General features: G+C 43.4%; 1 non-coding gene across 1 annotated transcript; it reads left to right on the forward strand.

Annotated features, from left to right (window-relative positions):
• Positions 1-6,953: 6,953 nt before the first annotated feature.
• On the forward strand, positions 6,954-7,026 carry TRNAK-CUU (transfer RNA lysine (anticodon CUU)). The gene has a single exon. It is a non-coding gene; the product is annotated as a tRNA-Lys (tRNA).
• Positions 7,027-8,365: the final 1,339 nt, after the last annotated feature.

Here is an 8,365-nt window from a genome sequence, read left to right on the forward strand (position 1 = left end):
CCCCCCTCCCCCTCCCTCCGTCCCCTACCTAACCCTCCCAGAGGAGCCCCAGCACCTGACCCTGCCGACACACCAGGCAACCCACCAACGGTCAACCTTGACCTTCAACTCGTCGACAATGATCCTCTCCCCTCCCCTATCCCCTCTCCTGACCCCTCACCAGATATATCCCGACCCAAGACTAGAAACATGATACAAGTGAAATTCTCAAACGGCGCGTCAGCGGCCTTCATCGACAACAGACACAGAAGGCCAATAAACTTCCATAAGTCGTAAAATGCTAAAAATCTTACAGTTTCACGTGCGCAGCTATCACAATGGCCGTCATCTGATTGCCACTCTCTTCGAAGAGAAAAAACCCGATGTTGTGATACTTAACATCACATGTATCACCAACGGATACAAAATTAGACATTACGGGTATACATCACGACAGTGTCCAGACAGCAGACACGAGGGAGTCGCCATTCTCATATGCAACACCATCGAACACGAATACCTCGCCATCTCATGGCAATACGAACACTTTCTAGCAGTTAAGATAAACACAATACACGGCTTCATTATCTTCTGCACTACATACTCTCGACCCAACACTACCATTCCACTCCATGATCTCTACACAGTATTCAATTACACACATATCTCAGTCTACCTTCTAGCTGACCTCAACGCCCAACACAGAACCTTACACCACAACAGAAACAATTCTCATGGTGATGACTTATTCGCTTTATACTCTTACAAACGTCTTAACTTCCTTGGACCTTACTTCCACACTGTCTTCACTGGCCAAGGAGGAAAAGGCAGACCTGACCTTGTCTTCTCTAACAGAGCCAGTAATTATCTCCATAATTTCTTGTCTCCAGGACCACTGTGTGGTTCCGACCACATCCCTATCTTTCTTCATCTCTCGTCTAACCCTATCCTCGTCCCATCACCCTAACACTACCACTACAAAAGAGCAGACTGGGAGAGCTTCAAAGACACTCTCTCCAACTGCACTTACACCACAAACTACGAAAATCACCCAATAACACCAATAGACACAGAAATAGAACATATACACGAAAGAATCACACAGGCAGCTGACATTTCTATTCCCAAATCTTCATTTACTTCAAGATACTCCTTCTTCCCTTCTCCCAAAACAACAAGACTTCTCTCGTGCTACCGTCGCAAAAGAGACGTCGTTTGGGCCTAGTACGGTGGTACCTCACATCCCTACGAAACCACACACTCAACAGCCTTCTAGTAGACCACAATAGACACTGGAAATCTCTCATCACTACAACAGAACAACACCGAATCAAATCTCCTCAAGAGTTTTAGAACAGAATCCGAAAACTCAAAGGAATATCAAAAACAGACTTTAATGGGCTAAATGACGACAACACTCTACACCATAACCCACGAGACATTTCCAACATTTTTCAAAAACACTGGGAAGGTATCTTTCACCCTCACCCCCTCACCCTCTGGCGTACGAAAACACACAAATTGTCACACAACACATACAAAACAGACCCAGTCACTTCTACCCAGAACAGATCATACACCTCCAATCGCTTTCACACGACCACCTTCTCACAACTCCCATAAGATCGAACGAGGTCAAATTCCTCCTCCTCAAATCACCCAAAGTAGCACCAGCTAATTCAGGCATTGGTTACCAGCTACTTACACAACTCCCTAAAAACACTATTAGAGCCATCACCTTCCTCTTCAACGCGGCACTAGCCTCTGGCTATTTACCCGCCGACTTCAAAACTGCCACAATCACAATGATAACAAAACCCAACAAATCCAACACAGACCCCATGAACTACAGACCCATCAGCCTACTTGAGTCCATTGGGAAGACATTTGAAAGAATCATAAACAACAGACTTAGAATACACCTTATAAACAACAACCTACTCTCACACAAACAGTTTGACTTTCATCAACATCGCTCCACACAAGATGAACTCAACATCATTACGAACTACATAAGAAACAACAAGCGGACACACAAAATGTCCGCACTCATCACAAAAGATGTTGAAAAAGCCTTTGACACCGTGTGGCACGATGGATTGAGGTATAAACTAAGCACCCAATTTCAACTCCCACGACCCGCCATTACACTTCTTTCTAACTATCATAGCAACAGAAAAACCCGAATCAAATACAGAAACACTTACTCAAACTACTTCTTCCTCATTGCCGGTGTTTCTCAAGGCTCCGTGCTGGCCCCTACTCTTTACACACTCTACTCAAATGATCTTTCCAGTCCTATACACCTGGACTCCATCACTCTCCAATATGCAGATGATATTACTCAACTGATCAGAGCCGTAACCCTCACACACTTAATCAGCAGAACCCAACAGGAAATTGACAACGTTTGGCTTTGGGAGTTAAAATGGAGTATTAAATCAAATCCTGCCAAATTCAACATATCCTACTTTAATGTACGTCAGAGATACAACATAAGTAATGTCTACCTACACTCCCGTATACACCGTCATTTACCCATTCCCATCTCAAACACCAACACTGTGCTGGGCCTAAATCATGATGTACACCTGACAATGAACCGATATGTTCAGTCTAGGGCGGCTATCGCGAGAGCAGAGCTCGAGAAATTGTATAGATTCAGAGAGGTGCAATTCAAAACCAAATTGCACCTCTACAAAGCATTAATACGACCTCTTATCACTTATGCCCCTTCAGCTCTCGAACTCAGAGCCAAATCCAACATCCGTGCACTCCAAATCATTCAGAACAAAGCTCTACGTTGGGTTTTTAACATCAAATAGCACGAGTTCATCAGGAACACAGAACTTCACGAGAGAGCACGAATCCCTCCTCTAAACATCTATTGGAGAAAATTGTTTGAAAGACAAGTAGACCGATTTCAATTACATCATACTCACTGGATTGATTACTTCAACAATCTCCTGGCAATAGACCACCCAGGTAACATGTTTGATATACAACCTGGACAACATCCAGTGACCATATATTAAAAAACTAAAAACCACTATAGATCTTGCTGCTAAGTCCGTGCGGGGAACGCCTTGGTCAAATCAGTGTCCATCGGCCAGAGATAAGATCCATCTCCTTCTATATCCCTCCAAAAAAACAATGATAATAATAGTAATAAAAGAAATGAAAAATACAAAAAAATAAAATAGAATAAGTTGATAAAGAAATAAACAGAAAAAAACTAAAATAAAACCTTGGCCTCCACTCATCATCTCCGCCCTGCTTATCCTATTTTTCCTATGCAAGCTGGGTTAAGCCCTGGCTCTTTTCCTCCCTCTAAAGGTCACTTCCTCTAACAATTCTTGCTCTTCCCCCCCCCCCCCCCCTCTCTTCTCCCGCCCTTCCTTGGACGGGACTTTTCTATCATCATCATCATCAGATGGGAGGCAGGTTTGGGACGAGACTCAGGTCGAAGAGGAGAGACGTTTGGGACGAGAGTCAGGCAGGAGAGGAGAGGTACCACGTCAGTCTCTCGTTCCCATACACAAGTCATCAAGTCCAGTCTCTCCTTTGCCACTCCAAACCTCCAGCCTGACCCAACAACACTGTGGTCTGCATGATGGAAACACACATGAAATATTCACAAGAATTTCCTTCTCTACACTTGCCTCCAGAACTTTCTTTTATGCTTGTAGGTCCAAAGGTTGACGCCAGGCCTCAGCACAGACACCGCTGAGATCACCAGCCTGTCAAATGTATACTGTAAACACATAATGACAAAGGAAAACATACTTACGGTTACATACATACATGCAAGTATAACCTTAATGGTCAGGTCAAAGGTCAGGCCATCATAATACCTGAAGGTTGAGCCGTCGTGTTCAGCCACACAGATCTTTCAGAGCTTCATACCTGAGTACGATACCACATTACCAGCTTCCAATATTATACTACCTTTCCCGCCACACCACACAACAGCCTCACCTTAATGTCATGCAACATCAACATTTATATTTGGTCTCTGACGACAACCCCGCCACCACCAGCAGACCCATGCAGGCCCCCATGTCACTTACGTCACTACAGTTTCCAGGCACCATAAGTGGTTATGGTTCACATTCTGGCTTCATGACCTTTAGGTGATAGCCCTTAAATCCAACAACATATATACATCCTGTTATACAACTGATGTTACTGTCTGACGTATGTATGGTGCGGCTTGATGACCTTACCTGCTGATGGCCAAACATGTTATCATGTTGCAAATATCGTGATTTGTATGTTTTACCGAATGGTAGAGATTCTGGTTTAATGACATTTCTTGCTAATAGCAAGTAAATTCAACAACAAATATACATACTTACGTGTTACAGAGGCCATATGATACGGGCCCGAGCCAGGCAAGGACCTGACGAATATCTAAACAAGAAATTCCCTGTTAGGCAAGTTGAAAACGGCTGTGGAGAAGCGAGGACCCGTAATAGAAAGAATAACTACAACAACAATGATAACAACAACAACAACAACAACAAAACTGTTACGTGAAGACCTAGCTAATGTGACACAAATCATAACTGCTAAGAGAAGACTTGGTGAACATAACAATAACATAACTGTAGAGAAAATAATAGTTTCTGAGAACATAACAAGTGCAGACCTGGTGACTCTCACAACAGATAATCATTATTCAGCAACGGATAACAATTGTATACAGTAACTTACAAACATTGTTTCTCATGACAGAAGATGATCCAGCCTTTACACACGACAAACTACAGACAGCACTGAGCTCCGGCACGTTGAACTCTCCACTAACTACCAGGAACCCTCCTCCTCCTTCTGACGATCCCGAGAACATTGTGTGTTGACCACCCGACACCCACCCACCCCACACCTCCTGTATACGTAAGGCTGGTCAACAGTAGACGGTCTCCTCCCAACACCGGTCACGACGACTCTTACCTGAGTGAGGAAGGCTGCCACCGTAGCCAGTGAGGTGGTACAGGGTGTGTGTCTTCACCTGTTGCTTATGTTTCCCAGGTGTGGTCGGGCAGGCAGGCAGGGGAGGTGGCGTGGGTAAACAGCCTTATTTAGGTGTTTGTTCTTGACTCCAGCCAAATCTTCCAACCGCCGGACATACCAGGTGACACCTTCCCAGGTGTGGCCTCCTGGTTATAGCTCTCCCACTCGGCTTGGCTGGATAGGTAATGACGTCTTCCATGTGTGGGTAATATTGTGGCGACTGTATGTACCTGATACAACGCATTATATTGAAAATGGAGTAATGATGATAGAAACAGCCGGTTATTCCCATCATTGATCACCAGGGAATATAGGTAATATAACAGTATTTTCTCAATGGATTGCTATTAGAATGATCAAATGATAATAGTTTGATAATTGTATAACAACAATACGTGTACCCAATAATGTTCCTGGAGGCCAGGGTGCAGATATGTATGAAAGTTGATCAAGTAGGACATGTATAACGTAATTGAAAATTTATTTTGATATAACATTTACTTGTAAACATGTGAAAATAAGTTGTTATATAAAGAGCGAAAAAAGACATATACCCAGTGTGTAGCTGCTGCTCTTTCGTCTATCTTTAAGCAGCGGAAGACAATATAAACTGAAGTCACGTGACTCCAGGTAGACTTCAATTCCAACCCTGGCCTGCCCGGCCTGCCAGTTAATCTTCTGGCCAGTTAAATCATTATGGTACGAGGGAAACCTACTGGTCTTAAATCATTATGGTACGAGGGAAAACTACTGGTCTTAAATCATTATGGTACGAGGGAAACCAGTTCTATGATATAATCAATGATGTACCCATGTAAGGGTCTAGGACCAGGTATATCTAGTGTATATGGTATTGGAATTATCATTAACACCTGAAGGAGTTAAAGACTATTGACATGATAGTTGTAACTTGCAGTTCACGTGTCTATTGACCCTGGCAGTTGATGGGCCTAAATCCTCACTAACCGGTCAACCAACCAACCGTTATGATACATATTTTACTTGATCAACACACCAGGCTTGGCCCCACCACCTACTACCCTTCTCCAGACACACTTGCTGCCTCCTAACCATTAGTATCTTACTCTCACAACATCAGACAGAGAGGAGAGTGTCTCCAGACACACTTGCTGCCTCCTAACCATTAGTGTCTTACTCTCACAACATCAGACAGAGAGGAGAGTGTCTCCAGACACACTTGCTGCCTCCTAACCATTAGTATCTTACTCTCACAACATCAGACAGAGAGGAGAGTGTCTCCAGACACACTTGCTGCCTCCTAACCATTAGTATCTTACTCTCACAACATCAGACAGAGAGGAGAGTGTCTCCAGACACACTTTGCTGCCTCCTAACCATTAGTGTCTTACTCTCACAACATCAGACAGAGAGGAGAGTGTCTCCAGACACACTTTGCTGCCTCCTAACCATTAGTGTCTTACTCTCACAACATCAGACAGAGAGGAGAGTGTCTCCAGACACACTTGCTGCCTCCTAACCATTAGTGTCTTACTCTCACAACATCAGACAGAGAGGAGAGTGTCTCCAGACACACTTGCTGCCTCCTAACCATTAGTGTCTTACTCTCACAACATCAGACAGAGAGAAGAGTGTCTCCAGACACACTTGCTGCCTCCTAACCATTAGTGTCTTACTCTCACAACATCAGACAGAGAGGAGAGTGTCTCCAGACACACTTGCTGCCTCCTAACCATTAGTGTCTTACTCTCACAACATCAGACAGAGAGGATGTTATGCCTCTTATCTAACCTGACACATCAGCCGGGGTCTCAGGACGTTGATAAGGTCATGGTCGGATCCCCTTATGTATCTATCATGTGACCTCAGGTCAGTTATTGAACGTTATCGCTGATAATACAGCGTTGTTAGGCGGTTAATGATGGTGGTTATTAACCTCGCTTAGACACACATATACACTCGAACAAGGTTTTATATAAGCCCGGCTAGCTCAGTCGGTAGAGCACGAGACTCTTAATCTCGGGGTTGTGGGTTCGAGCCCCACGTTGGGCGGTAACAGTTTTCTATGATGTAACATGAAACAGCCTCTGAACATACCACCCACCGCCCGTCTAGATCTACCAATCTGGTAAACACAAGACATCTGAAGAGTTATTAAGTACTGAAAGACAAACAACAATTCTGTTTGAAACAGTCAGTGATGATGCACGGGAGGCTGAAGGAAATGTGTCACTGTTCACTGCTGAACATTGTACATTACGTGTTGTTCATCATCTCAGTAACCTTTGCAAAGCAGGATTTGCAAACAGTAAAGAATGCAAGAATTTCAGGTTAAAAAGGTGGAAGTGTAGTGCAGTTGTGAGCAATGTGTTTGCCCCGCATTTTAACAGCAACTTGAAAAGTGATATGGGCAGTCAGAAGTTTAGCTTCTTAACTGATGAGAGTAATGACATTACTGTAACGAAATTATTGGGTATTGTTGTCCAGTTCTATTCTGAAAGTAAGAATAAGATTGTAATGACTTTCTTGGACCTTGTTGAGCTGACTGACTGTAATGCTAATGGGATATGTGATCCCATCAAGAAGTCTTTTAAAAATAATGGGTTGGAGTTACAAAACCTTATTGCAATTAGCCCCGACAATGCTTCTGTGATGACAGGTGTTAACAGTGGAGTGTATGATACACTCAAGTTAGAAGTTCCTCATGTGATCTTGATCAAGTGTGTGTGTGTCATTCTCTACAGCTAGTTGTCTCGTGCTGCAGCAGAGTATCTCCCTAGGAACCTGGATTTTATCATCAGAGAAACCTATAATTGATTCTCCTACCCTGCCAGTGATGGTCAACCTCCAATGAAATCTATACAGCTAAGCCAGACTCGATGGCTGTCAACTGAATCAGCAGTTGTCATAATACTGCAGCAGTGGGTTGAACTTATGACTCACATTGAAATAGCAAGAAATGATGAAAGGTGTTACACATATCAGAATCTCTATCAGATGTTTTGTGACAAGAAAAACTATGCCTTCCTGATATTCCTGAAGTATATTCTTGGAGAAGTCCAGTGCGTAAATGAGAAATTTAAATCTGAGGCACTGGATCCAAGCAAACTGCTAAGTGACCTTATTCAACTTATTGGTTCCATAAGTTCTAAGGTTCTCATCCCAGGCAGAAATTAAATGAAGGAGATTCAATAGAGAACTACTTAGACCCGCGTGCGTCCTTGAGGAACGAGTTTGAAAAGGAGATGGCACAATGTAAGCTTCCTGATGAAAAGGATATCCGAGGAAGATACATACAGATTGTAGTGGAGTTGGTGAAACAGCTTCGTCAACGTTTGCCAGATAATGTCCAAGTGTTACAGTCAGTGTCATCACTGAGTACAAGTGAATG

This window comes from Panulirus ornatus, unplaced genomic scaffold (genome assembly GCF_036320965.1).
Source record: "Panulirus ornatus isolate Po-2019 unplaced genomic scaffold, ASM3632096v1 CTG_3467_pilon, whole genome shotgun sequence".
NCBI classification, from domain to species: Eukaryota; Metazoa; Arthropoda; class Malacostraca; order Decapoda; family Palinuridae; genus Panulirus; species Panulirus ornatus.